Raw genomic sequence first — 21950 nt, 5'->3', positions numbered from 1 at the left:
AATGGGAGAACTCCAGTCACAGCAAGAGAAAAAAACAGAACTGAGGATGTTAACACATAATTTGGTGCTATTCTATGACTCATTTTCCACCCCATGATACTTAATCACAATGAAATGACATAAAGATACACTGAAAAAAGTGAGATGATAGCTGACTTTCAGCAATTTTTCAGGTAGCTTTTACTGGAAGCAAAACTTGAATATTGCATGAGTATTAAAAATAAAAAAAATCTGAGTTTCTTTAGAGAGACTGCTAAAGCTGTACATAAAATCGAACAATGCTTTTAGACTTCAAAGTCTCAGTCTCCTGTGAAATACTTTTGCGCATCTGACAAAATTCTTGAGTGTCAAGTACAAACTCTGTCTTGTTTCTGGATTCCTTCTCAAAATGTCACTCTGTGTTCACGGTAGATCGTCAGAATGGGGGTCTACAGTGGAGAGAAGGATAAAGAAAAGTCATGTGAATGTTTAATCTCCCTGTGATCATCAGTCAATATACAGCCAAAATTATTTATAAAGGGCAGAAGCCTATCACTGAACACTGATGTACAATTCCCTTAGACTGTGAGGCCAAAAGAGAGCACAAGAGGAAAATGCTGATGAGATGGGGATGGTACGACAGAGGAGAAGAACGCTTTTTCCATTCCTTGGAGAAAAAAGAAATTCTGATTACAAAGGAGCTTTCTCTGCACACAAGACATAAAGTTCCTGCAATTTCACAGACAGGAAGAAAATTTGTGTATTTATCATCGCTTGCATAACCACTACAAGAAATGATCATGGAACTGGCCCAGAAACATAACATAACTTCATTTTTAAAGCAACTGCTGATGCATTGGATAGCAAGTGTATCAATAGTGCTTTTACAGCTATTTGGAAGAGTGGAGAAGAAGAGGGAATCTCCTTTCTGCTTCCTTGAGAAATGATAGCAAAGTAAAGGTGTCGGAGGAACAATTTAAGCTTTTTAAGAGCTGAATTAGTATTCCAATGGAATTTCTACACTTCAAAGAGTTTTGATCTTACTGACTCTCACTGCACTTCCAGGATTCTCTTTTTCATATATTTAATCATTTAGGTAGATGGGTAACTTGGCAAATAACAAGAGACAGTTTAAATTAATATCCTGATGGGTGCACTTGTATTAAATAAAATACTTCGTAGATAACATAGCTGCCAGAGGATAAACTGGAAACAGATAATAAAGAATCAAGGCAGAAGTCTTACAAATGTTTAAGGTTATGCTTGTTTCCACACATGAGCAATGTTACTGCTGATAGTAGGAATATTTTCAGTGACTAAGGCAGTACATGTTTGCAAAACTGGGACCTTAACTACTTTCCATGGTCTCAGGAAGGTAGGGAAAACAACTTTCCCTTCAGAAAATTTGAAAAGGAAGTATGTTGTGAGAAGAAATCTGAAAAAAGATCCATCTAGATGGATTTTTTTCCTTAATTGGTAGAATTGTTCAGTGTTAGAAACCGCCATTTTGCTTATAAAATGCCAAGTCCATTGATTGCTTTGAAAAATAAAGCAAGCTAAATGAATAAGTGTACAGAACTCCAAACTTTGAATTATTTACTACATGCAGATAGAAAATCCCCAGGAGGGACTGGAACAGTTGTTGTCTGAAGGTTCAGTTCACTCAGTTAATAAAAGCTTCTGGTGATTTGGTAGATATTTGGAGCAAAATAGATCTGGCGACAAGCCTGAAGACATTTCTCTAGCTTTGGGCTGCAAGAAATGTGGCACACATATTTACAAAGGAGGGAGGGAAAGAGAGACTGTTTAAAAAACAAAACAAAACAAAACAAAAGTAGATAAACTAATGCTCCATTTTCAGTATCTCTCAGCTTGAGATATAGTGAAGCACATAATGTCCCTGTAGCTACAGCAGGCTTCCTCATAAATACTGGTGACATGCTGAATCCTTTAAGAAAAGGAATGGAAGTCATTAGACTTCTCATTAATGGCATAGCTCTTGGGTAAGAGTCCTAACGACTGCTGAAGCATGAAAAGACACCCTGGTAACTGCTGATCTGCCAAAAGATTTCTTCCTCCCCTGCTATTTCCATTGGATCTTTTCTTTATAGACAGAGAGGAGCCTGAAATGTAAGATGCGAACCATGATGTGAAAGATGCAAGACCTAAGTATGTATATTAAGCAAAGGCCTCATGAAAGCAGGAGCTTCTTTGCTGATACCTTTCCATTCTCACTCAGTAACATGGTGTTTTTTGTCTTAATTATATGTGTGGGCCTACAGAAACTGTAAAGTACGAAAACCAGAATGCTTTAAAAATTGTTTTTATGATCTTTGATTTAAGTCATTTTTTCTGATGTCTGTGACAGATGGTGAAAACTGAGATAACACTACAACTGTGTGAGGCAGAAGTAAATGTAGATCTAAAATGACTGAAAATGCTTGCAAAGATTAATTACAGTAGAGGGATATGCATGCCATAGCTGGCACAGTTTCTCTATATCATACGTAAGTATATTTGATTATATAAGTTCAAAAATAGCTTTTGTGCAGTGACTCAGATGCCTTTTTATTTTTGATATGCATTAACTTTCATAAATTCCTTTGATGTAAACCAAACTCCACATTCTCTGCATCATCAGTATGACTTCTTTGGATATTTTGTTGTAAAATGTAAGAAAGAGAATATGCTGCCCCAGCTGCACTTTGACAAACTGGATCATTCTTTATGTGCTCACTTATAAACAACATCCATGCCACAGCAGGATGAAAAACTAGCACATTTTAACAAGAAACAGGGACACCATTCTCCCACCTTCTGCATCAGAAAAGCAGGTAGGTTGCCTAGGAGAATACTGTGGGTACAAAATATTCTATGTTAATGAAGGGTATGAATTTGTAATAAATCAGATGTTCTAGGATTACTATTTAGTCATGTTCTGCCTCTTATATGTAATGCAACTTATTCATTAGGAAGGAGGGACTGACAGATAAATTTGCATTTATGATAGGGTAATAGCATGGACTTTGGAAGTAATTTTAGAATAGATTCTGGGAAAGCAGAAGAAATACCATTGGTTACCAATTAATAGCTTCCTATTTGGAATGAAAACATCTATTTTGAAGATACCAGGTATGGAAACACAAAGAACAGTTTGAAGAAGTAAGAGGGCATAAAATCTTTGGGACTAACCAGGATGTTAACTTTGAAAAGCAAATCCCTCGCTTGCAGTTTCCGTATTTTCTTTTGCCCCTGCATGGTCAGCTTTTTGTTTCCCTCACCTCTAGGAAATGGGCCAGAGGGTGGCTTTACCTAAATTACAGAGAAAGCACCTTGTAGAGATGAAAATGAACTGCTTCTGCTTGGCTAGGGCTCCTTTGCCTCGTCAACAGCATTAGCCAGCTGGAGAATGAACGTCTGACATTTCTGGGCCTCTATCCTTGGGCGAGGAAGGGGAAAAGGAGGTTGTTCTACTCTATCAATTGTACGTCTAATGCATGAGAGAAAATGGGTCTGTTCTCCAAGATCTGGCCTAGTGGTACAGTTTTTGAGATATGCAAATATCTGCTGTTGCCCCAGATTCTGCTCAGTCAGACGCTGTTCTTCTGGTCAGGATTTCAAAGAAGGTAAGGTCAGCACCCTTACAGGGAGAAGCCAGAACTTGAGTCAGCTGCACTTTTTTTTTTTGTTTTTTGTCTGCCATTGTTGCTAAAATTCAAGACTCGGTGCCAGTGATATTTTTGGAGTGGGATGAGGAAAAAATAGTAGAATTATAGAGGTTGTAGAAAGACCGCTTTCCAGTTAGTTTTCAGCATAGTACTTGCATGCCTGTATGGGAAGTTTCTTCTTTCTATACATATGATACTTCTCATACTACTTTGTTTCCTAAAAGAGAAAAAATTATTCGTAGCTTGATGCATCAGAAATCAGCACAATCTCTTTTTCTTCCATTTGGAAGATTAATTACTGGTTTTGATGAATGCATGATTAAAGTTGCTAATAAAATTATTGCACTGAACTGATCTGTTTCATACAAAATTCCATGATATGTTTTACTGCTAAGAGCTTTATTTACCTCGAAGTTGAAGGATGCACGCTCTCTTGCATACAATTGCCTGCACTCTTCTTTTTTCTTCATCTTTTCTTTGCTTGCTAGTATACTGCAGAAAGAATCAAATGTTTCCTCCTTTTGCAGGCTGCTGATTAAAGACCCGTACCTTGGCTATTGAGGCATGCAGTTATTTTAGCGTAAACATGGTTGCCAAACAAGAATACAGGAAGCACATTAACTATAACTCTGTTTTGTTATTAAAGCAACAGTGTTGTTGACTCAGGGAACAGAGATCTATTTAGTATTCCTCTAACATGCTGTACAGTATACAGCCTAAGGATGGTTTGTTATCAAGTGCAAGTAAGTTAACCCCTACCAGAATCACAGAACAGTTGAGTCTGAAAGGCACGTCCAAAGGCCATCCAGTCCCACACCCCTGCTCAAAGCAGGGCCATCTACAGCATGTTGCTCAGGACCGTGTCCACTTGGATTTTGAATATCTCCAGAGACAGAGGCTCCACAGCCTCCCTAGGTAACCTGTTGTCATGTTCAACCATCCTTATAATAAAAAAAAAGTGATTTTTTTCTTATGTTTAAACAGAACTTCCTGTATTTCAGTTTGTGCCCATTGACTCTTGTCCTATCAATGGACACCACTGAGAAGAGTCTGGGTCTATCTTCTTTAGCCCCCCCCCCCCCCCCCCCCCCCAAGTATTTATACACATTGGTAAGATCCTCCCTGAGCCTTCTCTTCTCCAGGCTGAACAGACCAATCTCTCTCAGCCTCTCCTTATATGTCAGATACTTCCATCTCTTAGTCACCTTCACAGCCCTTTGCTGGACTCACTCCAATATGTCCATGTCTTTCTTCTACTGGGGAGTCCAGAACTAATCCTAAAGTTGACCCTGTGTCATGTGTACCACATCAATAACTTCCTACATCTTGCGTTCCTTTAAATCACCCAGACAAGATTTCTCCTTGTCTGTCAGAGTGAGCTTTTCTGAGGAGCAAGCAGCTCTTTCTTTCCCAGTGGGATCTCATATTGATATTGCTGACTGGACTCTGAATCAGAATGCAAAAGCTATCTGAAGCAAAATACTGCCTGTGACATCGGCTACAGAAATGGCAGGTCTTCTGGTCTGGAAGACTGGGAGATGTAATAGTGAAAGATTGGTCTGAAAAACAATGGGGGCAAACTTGAAATGTTGCCTTAAATCATTACTCATCAGAAGTCAAACTTAAGGGAAATAAATAGAACGGGGTGGACTAGACAGAACAGATAATTTTGATATCCCAGAATCATTTTACTGAACAGCAATGATGGAAGTGAGTCATTTTGCTCACTATGACTCAAAGGCGTTTCATATAAAATCAAGGTCTGTAATCTCTCTGCCTAGTGTAAATTATATTTGAATGGCAATAGGAAGATAAATGCTATTTATAAAGATGAGTGAAATGAGTTAGTATGCTGATTGGATAGTAAAAAAAAAAATCAAAGATGGAGATTAATCTTTGCAAATTTACACAGCTTAGAAGAAAAGTCTTTCAGTTTAGCGCTGTAGAATACTGTGTACCAGTAGTATGAGCTATAGATACCATAGGTCTCTTTACCTTCTGCCTTGTACCTGCAAGAAAAATGTACATGTCTGGAAGATGTGTGCTAGCCTGCTACTAAACTAGAAAAGTAGTTTTTACTCATTTTCCATTGAGTCAGTTAAAGAATTCAGCTAAAACCCTTGCACATGGATATGCCCATTGAGTCACATTGCAGGAATTTTCAAGCAGACAAAAATATCATGCAGCGGAATTGTCTTTTCCCAGTAAAACAAAAAAAAAAATTGCATAGATCTACAGTAGAGCCATTACTTCTTCTTACTGCTGTGCTGATGGTAGTGTGCCATTACTCTGAGGTTATTTCTAGGACCACAATTAGATTCTTGCACCTTGATTTTGACATTGCATTTAGACCTTTTCAGTATGAGTTTAAAGGAATTGTGGCTGGGTGCAGTGTCTCATTTACTCATTGCTGTCACTGCTGTTTTTTCCCAAAGTAAAGGGGTAAGAAAGACATATTTCATTATGAATTGAGGGAAAACGGTGAGTAGAGAGGACTATCTGCCTATTGCCCTAAGCCTTTGGCTGGGTTTTCAGTACAATGCTTTCCTCCCAGATGCTTCAGCTTTTCCCAAAGCACTCCTGGTTTTAGCTGTCTGAAACTTTCCATCTCAGCAAGCTCTTTAGGAGGAGAAACTTCTCCAGTTCCTTGCTTTGTCCCCTGCCTTTCCCCTCTGTTTGGAAAGATCTTTTTTTTCAGACAACAGGAACCCAGTGATGAGATCCAAAATGTAGCAAGCTGGTCCCAAATTCTGCTTCTCTACTAGAATGAATGGGAAGAAAACTTCCAGGAAGAAAATATGGTGGAATTTTCTTTCTCTCATTTTTCCCACGCTGAGGTGTCCCATGGAAGAGTATAATTGTGTCCAAACCACCTTTTATGTATGGGCAACACCATCCATGTTCATCAGTTTGGGATATGGTCCAGAGCAGGTGAATTGGTATTAATCTTCAAATGATGTATATTAAATTTGTAAATTTACAACTTTAAGGTAGTTAATGAAATATCAAAAATTATTCTTGAACATCTACATATGAAATGATGAAAAAATACAAATTAAATCCAGTTGTGCTCATCACTTCTTCCTTCCCCCTTTGGCATAAAAGGTCTACCAGATCATGCTGAAGATCTTGTCTCTAGCTGTGAACATCTAGGGATCAGAGTAAAACAATTGTGTTACTTCCACCAAACACTCCTTGTCTCCAGTAATATCCTTCAGGAACTTTTTTCTCCTTCTCTCCTATGTGACTAATCATATTTACCTACATGAATGATGAAACAATACTTTTGTTCTTTTGCTGTACTTCATTGCAGAGTGAAAGGAACTGTGCATGGTTCAGTCTCTAAGGATTAGTAACCTAAATAAGCATATATTATATTGGAGTCAGAACCTTTCCACTGTATAAGCAATACAATTGCTTTTGGAAAAAGTGTGATGCAAGAGCTAAACCTTAAAAGCCAACACTTTAAGTCCAATTTTATCTGTTTTTTGTCATTGCCATTCATTCATCCATACCATCTCATGCTTTGGAAGGTGGTGGGATTTTTTTGTTTGGTTTTTTCTTTTCTTTTTTTTTTCTTTTTCTTTTTTTTTTTTTTTTTAACTTTTCTGCAAAGATGTGATAGAGGTGCTGTAATAGTATGGTCTTAAAACATACTGGGTCTTGATACTTCTCATAAAGAAGATTCTGTAGTCCCTGCATAGTTGTTTTGAAAGGACTGCTTGCAGATGAATTTTATTGCTGTCCAGGTTAAGTGGGACTAACTCTGGAATAAAGTGGTAAATTTTGCCTGTAAAGATTTATACAGATGTTTTTTAATTTAGAATGATTCAATTTACATGTTTGTAGTCTGGCAATAACCATTCCATTTCAAGTGAAATAATTCAAATAAAGGTCACTAGATGTTACATTTTAAGCAGCTGTGAGTTATTAAATCATGTATATGCTGTACCAATTTTTGATAAAATCCCATGACAGGTATTCCTTATTTTGACGCAGAGAAATACTTGGTAAAAATTGTGAAAGTAAATTACATTTGGCCATTAAAGCACTTCTGGTTTTATTTAAAAGTCTATACTTTTCTGGAGACTGAATATCGCACAAGTATATAATCATCTTTAACAAAGAGAATGTATTTTTTTTCTGTAATATCCAGAATGACTTGCTATGTTAGACTCAGGACTGGAAAATTATACTGCTCTTACTATATAGAATAATTTACCACTAGAATCACCATATACTGCAAAAAGGTCTGCTCTGCCAAGATGGCATCATTAAACTTCTGTTCAAATTCCTGGAAAATCTCACAGGAGTCTAGGAAGTTTGCAAGGATGCCTAGCAATAGTCATAAAATAGAGCAACAGTGAAGTGAGAATGCAACGTCCTAACTGCAGAGGTGCTGTATTCTGTTTGATTCTATAACTCTGGTCCAGCTCCTGTTGTTCCAAGTACTTTGTGTCTATGCGGTCACTTCCTTTCCCAGTTCTGATCAGCAAGGATTAAATTACTGCTATCTGAGTACCATTCAGAGTCTGTGGTGAGAGTTAATAGAAAAGTGAATCAGATTGATGGGCAAGTGCTCCCAATCGAACTGCAACTAATCTGTCCATTTTCCTTAGCGGAGAGAGGTAAGAGAGGAAGCCAAGCCTGTGGCATCAGCATGCCATTAAGTCATGTCTGTGCTAGGGCAGGTCCAGTCCCTCCACCATCCCTTTTACCGTGTCTCCGCACTCACGTGAAGGACAGCACCCTGGTCCCCTGGGCTACAGAAGCCACTCAGACGTGGGGTGCAGTCAGAACGGCAGGTTCCCTGACCTGCAGCAGCCTGAGCCAAGTTGATCAGGTGCAGGGCTGCTCAGAGTGACCCAGAACAGCCCTGATTGCATGGTTTGCTTTGCCTAATACTCCCTTTTTCCCTTCTCACACATAATCAGCCCGAGCTCATTTTACTCTTTCCCTCAGTAGCCCTGGGTTTGCTGATTTTATGCTCTTATTTGTTAATTCTGGCTTGGTGAGAACCCCTGCTAAGCCAGCACCCCCTTTCACTGTACTTCGGTGTTATTCACCCAAGGGGAGTTTCTGATACTTCCTTTTCACTTTGGTAGTTTATCCCACTATTCACTATTGTCTTAATAGTTTTAGACCATTTATAGGTTTTGCCAACTACTTATCTTCTTTGATTTTGTACAGTGTCTAGCAGACTCTCACATTTTTTTCCTTGGTAGTTTGACCTCAGGCCAGGGCTCCCCATCTGCCTGTACACCTGAACTGAGTGATGGCATTTTGATTACAGATAATTACTTGTGTACAATCCCATGATTCGGGTTCAACCTAATAAAACCTTATCATCTGCCTGTTTGCCCATGCTTGTATATTGTACCCTATTGGTGATACTGTGATAGTGATTGCAGACTGGCAGCCTTGGCAGGTGAAGAAAATATCGATCTGAGAACTGAAGAAGGGTTCACGCAGGTGTCCTGTCACTGGAAGACAGTAGGTACTTCTCCTTTGGCCTGATCTGGAAATGGACAGATACCTTCCAGCACATGGCCCATGGTTGTCTTCTCCCTCTCTTTGTCCACACACGTGCACAGCACATGTACACACTTGACTGTTAAAGATTACTGAACTATAAATCAGAGTAATTAGGAACTGAGGGAATTAGTTACTGCTGCAATGGTGGAGGGGTCTGTTGCATTTCAGGAATTTTATAAACCTAGGATAGTGCGAGCTTAGCTTTCTTCCTGCTCTTTGCGCATCCTGTAGGAATGCTGGAATTACAGCAGTGAATCAAATCAAAGACCCACCCAGTTCACCGCTTTGTGTATCTAACAGTTTCAAAATAATAGGCGTTTCAGAGAAATGTGCTGAATGAGATGAATGTGCCGAATGTCTTAAGATCTCTTTAAGCCTTGTACACAAAGATCTGTTTCCAGCCTATGGATGACCGCTTCTGCATGCTCCCAGCTGCTAGACCCCTTTCTGGGGGAACACTAGAGCTGAAAGCAGTATCCTGGAAACCAGCCAGCGCATTACCAGACCATTTTCTTCCTTTCTCTCGATTTGGATCTATGAACAGCACTTGGCGGTTTGGTATTTCAGTCAGTCTTTCCATGGTACATGTGGCAGACCTTTAACTAAAACTTCTCCTAAATAATGTCTTTGAAGTTTATCACAATCTTCACGTTTGTCTTTGAACTTGTAGTTAGTTTATCAGTGTCCTGAAGTTGTTTTGGTATCTATTTTTCAGAGCAGTTTTATCCTGGATGTATGTAATACCTGAACTATCCACAGCAACAGCTTTTCCCCTCTACTAGCTGGAAAAGCTAGGAGATAAAATTAAACCTGACTGAAAAAGCTGATGCATTATTGTTTGGATGCCTTTGAGAAGCTGTGATAGGACTTCAGAGAAATAAAAAAATTTTTCCCTGCTGTGGCCTGTCCTATTTCTAATCACTGTTCTTCAATGCTTTGAGCACTGATTATTGCTGCTTTGCCTCTACAAGAACGGATGCATTTGAGAGAGGCGAGGTGAGGATATCTTAACAGTATACTGGCACAGTGTTTTGCTGCTGCCTGCCATGGCAGAAGTGAGTGCAGTGGCACAGTCTAACCCAGTGTTTTGGTTCTCACTGGAGTCATGCTTTTCACCCATGCCAGGTCATCAGCAATGGATCCTTAGGACAGGGAGGGAGCACTTTTTACAGAAATGTTACATTCCCCAGGGCTAGAGCAACAGGTAAAGGCTTTTGTTCCTGAGGACTTGGTTTGTAACAAAAGCTTTGTGCAACTTTCTGACAGTTTAAAGGAAAAATTAGTTCCAACAAAATCCTGTCTCTCATTAGCACAATGAAGAGTTGTTTGTACCAACATTTGATCTTGGCACTAGCATTGACAAAGAGGATTAAAAAGGGAACCAAGCCTTCTCAGTAGGTATCTCCAGACATGACAGGCAAAGAAGTTGCTACCCTTATTAGAAGAGCAGTAAGCACCCCAAAGGATACAGTGAGCCAAGAGGCAAACTGGACTCGTTTGGAAAAAACTGTTTCTGGAGGGAACAGTTTTTCTCTTCACTTACATTTCCCATATGACTAGAAAGCTGACAGACTAACTTTTCTTTACATAAAGAAGGTAATACTCCTCCGTTTGACAAGGTTTAGACATTGTGCTGTGACCAGCTGTGGAATTTCATGTTGGGATAGCCATAAACACCCTGACACCAGCACAGCTTTTGCTTATAAGAAAAAAAATAAAAATGCATGGAGCAAGAGCTAATTAATTTTAAAAGAGAGCTAATTAATTTAATGCTTAATTAAAAATTAACCTGCTTTAAGACCTACTGAGAAAATTACTGCAAATGGTGATTCAACTTAATATGGGTATAGCTTACATCACATACTCACTTGATACAAACAGGTTTCAGACTGAAGTAGGTGGGAATCTTCCCACTGGGCTGGTAGTGAATTCCTGTTCGAGCAGACTGGGCTGCTTCACATCCTAAACCTGTAGTTTTCCTTCACCTAAGTACTACTAATATAACCAGGTATTCATGCCCTCTCAGTAGTTATATATTTACCTTCATCCTGTGCATCACCCAAACTGTCAGTCTCATTAATATTTCAAACACAGGGAGAGACAGACTGATTCTCTTTAGCCTACTAATTAGAGTGCTCACCTTGGGGTGTGGGAGAATCCAGGGACAGACACGACTCTTGATGGCTTTTTTGTAATGTTGAACAGATCCAACAGAAGGTACTGAGAAAAGACAAGGCTGTCTCCCACATGTGTAACCTAACCGCTGAACTGCTCTAAAATGGAGTGTCTTTCTGTGTCTATTTTTATAGTTAAAAATAACAAAAAATGACCCCTGAAATGTTCTGATGGTGTCCTAATAGGAGAGGGATTTTTAAAAAATTCGTGTTCTTCGAGGATTTTGGGAAGATTTCTCTAAGTGAAGTCTTCTATATTTTCTTGCACACTATTTATCAGGAGCACAAATTTGGTTCTTTTCTAAAGAGAAAGAATGATGTGAACAGTTTATATCTTCAGGATCTATAGAGATTTCTACGTATCTCAAGGAATTTGGTTTAAAAATAGAAGTTCCCCAATAATCTCTAGATGTAAAGCCTAAAGCCACACAAATGCAACAAATAATTATTACCCAGGCAATCTTGTGCTTTTCAGTAGCAGCTAGCTTTGGGCTGTTGCTTTTTTTCCTTAGCAAACAGTAAATCTACAATTACATGCAGTTCTAAAGAGATTGTGTGGGCAAATACCTTCAGCCAAAAAAAGTGGAAAAGAGAGAATTCAAAAATGTTAAAATGTTCTAATATTGGAACACTTGAAATACTTTTGACATTTTTAAAAAGAAATAGTTCATCTTCTCATGTTGAAATGGCCTTTTCTTTTTGAAATAAGTAACTGAAAAAGAGTGGGAGTTAAGAAAAAAGGTTAAGTAACCTTGAGATAAAACCAAAAACTTGTCTTCCAACCAACTCTAAACTTTAACTTGACCTGAATTATTATTTCTTCCTTGCATGGTTTTCATTTTCCTTGAAACCTCTTTTTCTTATCCTCTTCTCTGACCCCTCTCCCAATTCAACCGAACAAAAAAGGTCTCTTGGCAATCAAGCAGATTGCTTTACTATGGATACAAAATGAAGAAATCAGATTAATAACTCCAAAAGCATTTTCCAAGTTCAGTCAATTGTGAGTTCTGTTCATGGGGGAAATGAATGATTTGGAGGGTGTAGGACTGGAGCAGAAAAAATATTTTGTTCCAGCTTTAAACTCCCTTCACACAAAGTTTGTCCTAATACTGCTTAAAATAACTCCTTTTCTCTTCCCTTTCCTTTTCCTGATCTGACTGTGAAGCTCTGGGCCACACCAAGCCCTGAAGGGAAAATAGGGAAGGTGTTGCTTCATGTGGCTCCTCAGGGTGTCCTCTCCCTGTCGCTGGAGTACACTAATGGCTTCTGAAAACGTTATTCTAGTTGAATGCTCCAGCACTAATTTAAAATTATGTTAAATTGAACCTGAAATATGCTTCCAGTTCTGCCATCCCCTCCCTGCTCTCCTTCTCCTTGGCTTCAGCATTTCACTGTACTTTATGTTCCTTCTGTATGTTGGGTTGTGCCTGAGACTTAGCAAGTGGACTACAAAGGTCTTCCAAAATGTTTCAATGCTGGAATCTGTATAATTGGCTTCCAAACCATTTTCTTCATAGTTTCAATAAATAAAATGTTCTTCACGAAGTAAACTTTAAGGGAATAATAAGGAAAATAGTAAATGATACTAATATGTTGTATGCTTAATTTTTATTTCATGAATGTATAGTGAGTGATTATAGTTATTTAGATATTGTATCATATTTCAAAACTAATTTGTTTTTCATATGTCTTGCTTTTATGCATTTGATATATTAAAATTATTATATACATTGCCAGTACATATATGATTATATATCTTGCTGGTCTAAATATCTACTAAAGTGGATTAAATTTATGTCGTAAGCTTTTACATATTTATGCAGTCAGTAAATTAAAATATAGTGAATAAATAATTAATCTGAGTTATCCAACAAGTCTGATAGATAATTAAGGCAAAGAACAACTTGAATTCAGTCTTTTTGATTAAAGAATAAAACACTGCCACAAAGTAATTTATCACATAGTGACGCATAAAGAAGGAATTACAAGACATAACAATCTATTGCCAATAGAATACCATAAACAGAAAGCAGCTTAACTCTATTGATTCTTCCCTCATCACTGCTGGTATTTTATTAAAAGACACATGACTGTCATGTTTGAAGATATACATATATATATCGTCAGCTGAGTTACTGAAGCATTGTCATGCATATCTACTATAAGTTTAGTTTAACTAACAAGGATAATGATTAGCGGAGAAAATGTAGCAGCAGAACCTTCAGCTCTAATTAGTAGTCAGAATAGGTACCTGGGGTTTCTGGCAGGCTTGACTTACTTGCGCTACAGCCCGACTGGCCTGTGTTCACTGTCAGTAGCTAGATTAAGGACAATTTAGGTATGAGTGTCTGTGTTGCATATGCTATGACTGCACTGCACAACCAGGGAGGATTGTTTTGGAGATAAATCTTGCAACAACTATAAAAACAATTAAAATTAGATGGGTTATCTTACAAATGTATTCCATAAAAATGCAATATCAGATTTTAAAACCTTTGTGATCTGTCTACAAGGACCACTTCCAAGGTACGATTATCACAAAAACATGGTGGGTAGAACATGGTCTACAGCATAGAAAAAATATGGTTTATAGAGTAATATGGCAAGATAGCTGTTGTGACATGAGTTGGGCCTGATGAACTTTATCCTAGTCCAGAGCACTTTCGGAACCATTAAGGTGAAAAGTAGGCACGGTACAGAAGATTAAATACATATATACACACAGAAGAAACTTTACTTTTTTTTTCTTTTTTTTAGCAGAGAATCTAGTAAATTATAGGTCAGGCATCTAAACCTCAAACCCATGAAAAAAACAACTAGAATGAATAATGGTGTCAAATATTTGTAAGCATCTAGAAGATAAGAAAAAGATGAGTAGCAGCCAACTGGATTCATATTAGCTAGTCAGATCAAACCAATCTGATTTCCTTCTATAACAGACCCTGTGTTCTGTTCTGTATCTTAGCTCTAGTAAGGCTCTTAAGAAAGTCTCCTATGATATTCTCATAGGGAAGGTGAAGAAATATGATCTGCAGTGAAGAACTGATTGGATAATGGTACCTGAAGAATAGATACCAGTGGGTTCACTGTCGAACTGGAAGGAAGCATCTAGTTGAATTCAGCAGACGTGTCACAGGTGAGGTCTTTTATGTTCAGTGTTTTTACTAATGATGTGGAGAATGAAATGAAAAGCCTTAAATTTACCGAAAACCCAAATCTGCGAAGTTAGAGCACATTTTATAATTCAAGATGATATTTGCAGATGGTTTCAACAAAAATCTTTGACATTAAAAAAATACCTCAGTGAAAGAGGTAGGAGTAATCAGGTTCACAAGAACAGATGCGAAACAACTGGGTAGGTACTTGCTCTGAGGAGAGACTCTGGGAGTTACTGTGGATCACAAGCCAAATGAACCTTTTAATGCCATGCAGGTACACAGAAGATCATTGTACTGGAATATGTTTTCCAGACCAGTGGAATAATTCTTTAGTAATATTTCTCATTGGTCTCAACAGACCTCACCCTGTTTGATGTTTCAAGAAACACCTCAGGAAGACATAGACCAATTGGAGGGCACTAAGAAAAGCAACAATCATTTGTCTAGAGATCTAGAAGGCATTATTTATGAGAAAAGAGAAAGAGCTGCAGCTGTTTTAGTAAAAGGAAGAAGAATCGGAGGGGGATGTAACAACAGGCTTCCAATATGAAAAAGCTGTTGCAAAGAAAAGGGAATAATCTATTATTAATGTCCAAAAAGGGTAGAGACCAGAAATAATAGGTTTAAGTTGCAGCAAGAAAGATCCATGTTTTCACTTGTTAAGTGAGGCAGTGAAGGAGACTGTCCAGTAAGCCTGCAGAGTCCCCATCACTGAAGGTTTGTGAGAGCAGGTAATGAGGGAATTAGGGATGGCTGATCCTTTCTCGGGGATTGAGGATGAACTAAATGACCTCTCAAAGGTCCTTCCATCTTTATAAAGGCCCTTTATTTCTTTTTTTACAAGCCTTTGAGGATTCTTCGTTTTGTTTTTCCAAAGCAAGGAGCACATTCATCATGTAAGTTAGCATTTCCAGTTTACGGTTTTGTTTTAGGGAGGGAGGTGTTAGCTGAGGTTCTGACAGTGTCTCGTATCTGTTGTTATAAAAGTTTATGATGATTTGACATCTTTTGTTCCATTCATATCAACTACAGGAGGTAGAGACATTGGGGTGTTAATTATGGCACCTTCACTGACGAGTGAGACCTTAGAATTACCTGCTGACTTAGACTCCTAAATTTCATTAGACATCTATGAACGGTATCATCTCCATGGAAGATTTCAAATTTTTTTTGAACTTTTGATTGAATAGAGTTCTGTGCTAAATTATTGATAAAAAATATTTCTCTTCCAGAAAATTTTATATGTATCTAGATCCATATTTCAAATTAAAACTACAGGAGACAGTCTTGGTTCTCTGATTGCTTTTTGCAAAAGCAGTCCATATTGCAGCCTGCAACATAAGACACTAAGAGTGCATCTGCTTTTTAGGTATGCTCAGTGTCAATAGAGACAATGGAGTCCATTTGTAGCTGGATTAAAATTAGTCTCCTATAAGCCAAAACAGCCCCCAAATAAAGATTACTGGATGAAAAATACGAACTAACTGTTACTTACAAGCTCATGTAAGACTAACCAGATTTGAGACCAAGGTTCAGTTGTTCATATATTGTTGTACTCTAAATTACTGTCTTTCTTTTAAAAATCTTGCTGCTCCATTGATTTATTTTTGTGATTCTTTTGTGACTTTCATATAACAGACAATACCTGGAGAAAATTTTCAGGCTGTAAACAAGAAAATCCTAACTCAGTGTTCTTAAGGTGCAGCATTTAGTACTAACTTTCTCATGTAATTAAATAGAAGCCAAAGGGTAATTACATGACTTTATCTTATTAAAATAAAGTTCTGCACAGTATTACAGCTGGCAATAAATGTCCTCTTTTTATCGTTTAGTGTTTATGCATCATTGAAGACAATGCCCTACAGATTGCAATCAAGATTCCTGATTATTTTTGGGTCTATCTGCCAGAAAAGAAAAGGAAGAAAAGGGGGTGGGGGGAGAGGGGGCAAAAACTATTATATCTCAGAGGTAGTCATAAACAAACTCACCCAGCAATTTCAAGTAGTAGAGACAATTTTGCTTTTCTATTATAGCATAAAGTGTTATAGCTATACACAAGCAGCTTTCAGGTGCTCTTGTACAATGACAGATAATTACTGCTATTGGATCACAGGACCAAGCTGACATCCAAGGATTCTGAGGGTGCTTGAATTTGCAGTTACCAGTGCTGTCTGACTCATGGAAAATAGTTAAAGGGAGATAAATATATGCTCAGAGCATTTTGACAGGCAGGTGCTTCTTGTACAATCCTCTCTGTGCTCCCTGTATTTTCTTCAGCCAGTTTGATTGCCACTTGGCTTCCTTTCTCCCAAATCCCTGGCTAATCTCTTCTATATAGGCTCTTTTGCCACTCTTATCACTGTAGCATCCAAGCGGCTGCCAGTAGCGCATTAAGCTACACAGTAAGATGTCACATGTGTCTCATGGTCTCTTTCATCCGCTTTCCAGTGGAAAAAAGAACCTGTGTGGACAATAGGGTGTTGTAGTAGGGGATTTTTTTTTTTTTCCTTTTAATATGTATCCTATAATGTTTGAGAAATCTTGGCAGAAAAAGCATGCCTTGCATTTGAGGTGAAAGTGGGAATGGTCACATATGCTGATGAATTGGTGCGGATAATTTCCTGAGGATTGATGGCCTCTGTCCCCGCCCCAAGAAGTGGCAAAGATAATTAAGGCTGAAATATCATCCACCAGGATGAAACAGAATGTCTTTCCAGACAAGGACGACCGGAGCCTTCCTTTCTGGCTTTCTGTGAACCAGAGTAAATCCATTAGCATTTCTATGCCAAGAAAGCCAACTGTCCAAAGGTGTTTGCACTGTGCCCTTCCAGAAGCCCAGCCTGGTTCTGTGATGTGTGCTGGCCACATCCAGGTATTCAAAAGTGAAAATTTAAGCTCCCAAATATGAAACCCCAAATATGAAACTTTAAATGGTGTTTTTAATTTTTTGCTTCAAAGTGAGTTTTTTTAAGGCCACCCAAATACACCGTAGTCATGTGTTTCAGCTGTTTTTTACAACTGCAACACTAAGAAAAATATTTCTTAGAAAACAGAAGCAGAAAATGTCACATAACCATTGAATGTGAGGAACTTGGACTGTTGTGAAAACAGCTATCATTCCATGAAAACATTACATGTAATTATGTACCCAAATGTACTTCTCGGTAAGTCAATCTCTGGGTACTTTGGAGCTGTAGAGTGGAGCTTATAATTAAGCTTATAGCCTAACACCTTAGCAGACACTGAAATTGCTTTCATTACATTTATTTATGTCATCCATGGTGAGTCAAGCTTACACTTTAGGTAGGACAATCTTCTCTCATAGCTTTGTGGAATTTAATTTTAAAGTTTTAGACACAGGGAAATTGGCCCCATGAAGAACAACACCAAAGTGTGGTTTTTAATGGCTATCACATCTTGTTTAAAAGGGAAGAGCTACCACTTGTACCATCATTCATAGGTGATAAAGCTACACCATTACACAGTCACTGATCTGTTTTTATTTAATTTTTTAAATAAGTAATGACACTTCTGAAGTACAGGTAAGGCTTCAACAATATTTGGTGGCTTTAACAGACTTCTGAGAAGAGTAATTGCATGATTTTGTTTTTCCATACATCATTCCCTCTAAGCAAATGGGGAAGGAGAGTCTTTTCTAACTCTGATTCTCTTTGAGATCCATTTTACTCATGAGGATTTCTGGAAGAAGCCTTCTCTTCAGTGAAAAATAGTTATGAGTTATTAACATACTCCAATTCACTTTCAACTAGTTTTGCATTCATCTTTAGGATTACTGTTAATGACTAGAAGTAGGGAATAGCAAAGTGTGAAATTTACTGGGTGGCAATACAAAGCTGCTGTCTCTAGAAAAAGCTTAGCTGAATATGAAGTGTTTCTCTGCCATTTAATAGCTCACACAAATATATGTAGTCTTTAACGGAAGAGCCTCTCAAGATACAGAAGCCAACAAAGACTTGAGTTTGTCCTTATCTACAAGAGTTGAATAAAGCTGCCACATTTAATTCGTAATTCCTAACAAAGACGATTGAACTACAGTTCCTATGCATTAAACTTGTTTTCCATCTGTTTCAGTTTGTCAGGTTAATATGATCAAGTGTGTTGAAAATCCCAGTTTCTTGTAATAGAAAGTTTAACACACCCTGATGAAAACAGAGTCTTATGAAGGATTTGGGTCACGCAAACATAGAGAGGTAAGATATGTCACAGGGCTGACTTCTCCAAAAAATCAAATACATTATTTCACTGTCTAAGACTGAAGTAACCACACACAAAAAAAGAGGATTAAAGACACCTGGAGATAAAATTAAATCACTCTTATTCAAAAACTGAGTGCAACAGCAACAACATTACTCTGCAGAATTCCTAACCCCAATAAGATAGCAAGAACGCCAAAACAAAACTAATTTAGAAGAAAAGTACAGGTGAAAAACTCATGATAATGCTTGGCCAAGTCAGAGAAATAGTAATTCTCTATCAAGTAGTATTGCTTCGTGTCCAGAAGTAAGGCATTTGTAATACCTTTTTCTAAAATTATTGTTGTTAAAAAATGTTTAAAATAAATATGAGCCTAAGTGAAGGCACTTTTATGTCTGGCAAGCTACAGAATTATATTTTGTACCTTTGTCTAGGTTTTACATCATATTGCATTAATTCTTGATCTGTGTCAAAATCTAGTATCAGATATTTTCTAGTTTTTCATGTGCATGTTAGCTTCACTGTGTCGATCAAGCTTTTTTGGTTTGCCAAATATTGGAATTTTCCATATTGTAGTTCTCTAATGTTTTCAGTGCAGGTTTGCACCGTAAAATTAGGGGCTGCTTTAAGCCTTACTTTGGAGTTGAATTTTTTAATGTTGTTGAGCACAATCATTCTACTGTGGTCATTCATGGTGAACTGAAAATAAGGTATATCAATGGTCATCATAGGTAGTTCTATTCTTACACGTGGGATACCTTAGGGAGCTTTGTGTTTAAAATAGCAGTGCTATTTCTCGGTTTCACTAAGGTAGCTAACACATTTACACAGTGATTTTTACACTTACAGGACACACATACTGTTCCACAATTCAATGTAACCAGATAAAATTCAATATACAACAACATTAGCTCAGGAAGATTTTTTTTTTTTTTTTTTCACAAAAAACTAAAGAAATCAAACTATTTTCTTATGCATATTTTTAAAAGAAAGAGTTTTCCTGAAGTAGCAATGTTTTTCAAGAAACTAATCTTCAGCTTCCTTTTTCACCATCTTAATTAGAATGACTCAGAATGAAATCTGCTGAAATGAACTAATTAAGCATGTTAACACCTTTGCTTCCATATGTCAAAATGAAGGTCTTCTTGCTCTTGCCTTTGCTAGTCAGGAGGTTCTTTATTGTACTTTGCAACTATGAAATGTTGTTCTTACTATTTTTATTTCTTCAAGGTTTTGTAGATGCTGTTGTGAGTTATCCACATATATTTAACAAAATATAAATTGATTTTTTGTCTTTTTTTTTCAACTAAAATTCTCTTTTTTGTTAATCAGCAGGTCAATATTTTGTATGGGCCAAGACTACTACTTCTCTTCTGCATTCCCCACTCACCTATTGTTTGTGAGTTTTTAGGCTTTCAAGGACACAAGAGAGACTTGATCAGCTGGGCTTGTATTTCTAATCTACCAATCTGCACCTGCCCCTTGTATTCAGTTATATGTCACCAAAACCCATCTACACTTAAACCAACTTTATGTTTTCTCTGGGTTATCCAGTCAGGTGTCAGCCTCTTCCAAATATTTATGAGATTTTTAAAAAGGGCATGTAAAGTACTTGGGTAACATAGTTTGTTGGGTTAAAGTGTAAAACGCTTTCATAATGGAGGTCTTAACCCAGAGGGCTTCACCGACTAGGGCTTCACTGACTGTTGCATAGCATCCTCTTACAAGAATAGTTTAACTAGAAAAGGTAATACTGAGAAAATACTTATTTCTGAGCCTTTAATTTCTCTGTTCATGCTTTTAGCCCAATCTCCTGTTGGCTATGAACCTTCTTCACTTCCACCTCCGTTTCCCCTCTTGTTGCCTCCTGAACTCTTGCATCAACCTAGATTGTATAATTTAATCTACGTAACCTTTTCTAAACATACTCCTGTTTCCACCTATTGATACATGGCCCTAAATTCCAAGAGATTATTGACAGTTATTACTTCAAGTACCTCTCTCCTAGACCCACTCTGGATATCCTTAGCTTTTTCCTTCATATCACTGGAATTCCTTTCCTTCTACATAAAAGAATGCACAAATCATCAGTTCTGTCATCTCCTTTGACCTGCCTCTCATCTGTTGCTCGTGTAAGTGAGCACTGTCGTGAAACTCTATTCTTTTCGGGGGTTTTCAGCCTCCACTAATATGGGATTCTCTTCTGAAGTTTGTGTTATAAAGTGCCAGGAAGATGCGTCCTGTCATCTTTACACAAAACTTTGTCACAAGCTGCCCTTATCTAGGGGAACCACATGGGTTGAGGATTTTGGCAGCTGATGGGTTACACCATGCTTTGCATGGCTTCCAGCTTACAAAAGTTTTCCAGAATTACCACCTAGCCAGGGCTTTCCTAAATTGGGATGAAAGAGAAGTGGTTTTGTGTGAAATGTTTTGCCTGAGATGCAGTGAACAACCGGAAGTCTGCATGAAAATTAATGGAAGCAATAGAGCTTCAGGTGGTAGTATTTCTGCCTTTGCCCTAGTTTCCCAGCTTTTTTCCTGTTTATAAAATACACTGCATGAGTCACTAGGAATGCTAATAACTACAGGATTTACCCTACAGGGAAGATACTCTTGCCCTTTTATGGTGCTATGACTTGAACTCTACGGAGAGGACATTTTTGTTGTATTCAATAAAAAAGAAATAAATTTTAAATGTATTTTAAAAGATATTACAAAGCTGGCCATAATATCCTATCTTTAATATGTCTCATTATTTTGAATTTTTATATTTTACCAATAATTTATAATCTGCTAATAAAGTTATCTTTTTTTAATTAGCTGATTAAGCTTAGTATAGTGAATTTTTAGTATTTCACTCTACCCTTCCTAACATATACCTCCCAAGACAAATGTGTTCACAGGTTTCCATTTTTCATATTTGCTTTGCCTAATTTTTTTACCTTTTAATACATAACTTTACTTTGAAGGTACCTTTAACTCAAGGGGTTTCAATTCTTAGGTCCTGGTTCTAAGATTAATTTCCCAAACAAATACAACATGACTTAACTTTGTACGGTAAGAGTCTCCACTAATCTGCTTAGTCATTCAGAGCATCTAATCTTAGCCAGAACTCTGCAATATCACATTTAAGAAGAAGAAAGAACGATTTGGCTTGTGAATGACAAGTATTACTAGGAATAAGGAAGAGGAACAGATCACTGCAGAGATTAAGGGAT

At 37.6% G+C, this 21950-nt stretch overlaps 1 long non-coding RNA gene across 1 annotated transcript in view; it reads left to right on the top strand.

Annotated features, from left to right (window-relative positions):
* The window catches only part of LOC127013385 (uncharacterized), an 89205-nt gene extending 68915 nt beyond the window's left edge, over positions 1 to 20290 (top strand). The window contains exons 2-4 of the long non-coding RNA XR_007766071.1: positions 14366 to 14492; positions 18607 to 18725; positions 20062 to 20290. This is a non-coding gene — a long non-coding RNA (uncharacterized LOC127013385). The remainder of the gene's footprint in view (positions 1 to 14365; positions 14493 to 18606; positions 18726 to 20061) is intronic.
* Positions 20291 to 21950: the final 1660 nt, after the last annotated feature.

This window comes from Gymnogyps californianus, chromosome 2, assembly GCF_018139145.2.
Source record: "Gymnogyps californianus isolate 813 chromosome 2, ASM1813914v2, whole genome shotgun sequence".
Taxonomy (NCBI): Eukaryota; Metazoa; Chordata; class Aves; order Accipitriformes; family Cathartidae; genus Gymnogyps; species Gymnogyps californianus.
The sequence above is the reverse complement of the archived record's forward strand: the minus strand, read 5'-3'. Positions and strand labels throughout refer to the sequence as shown.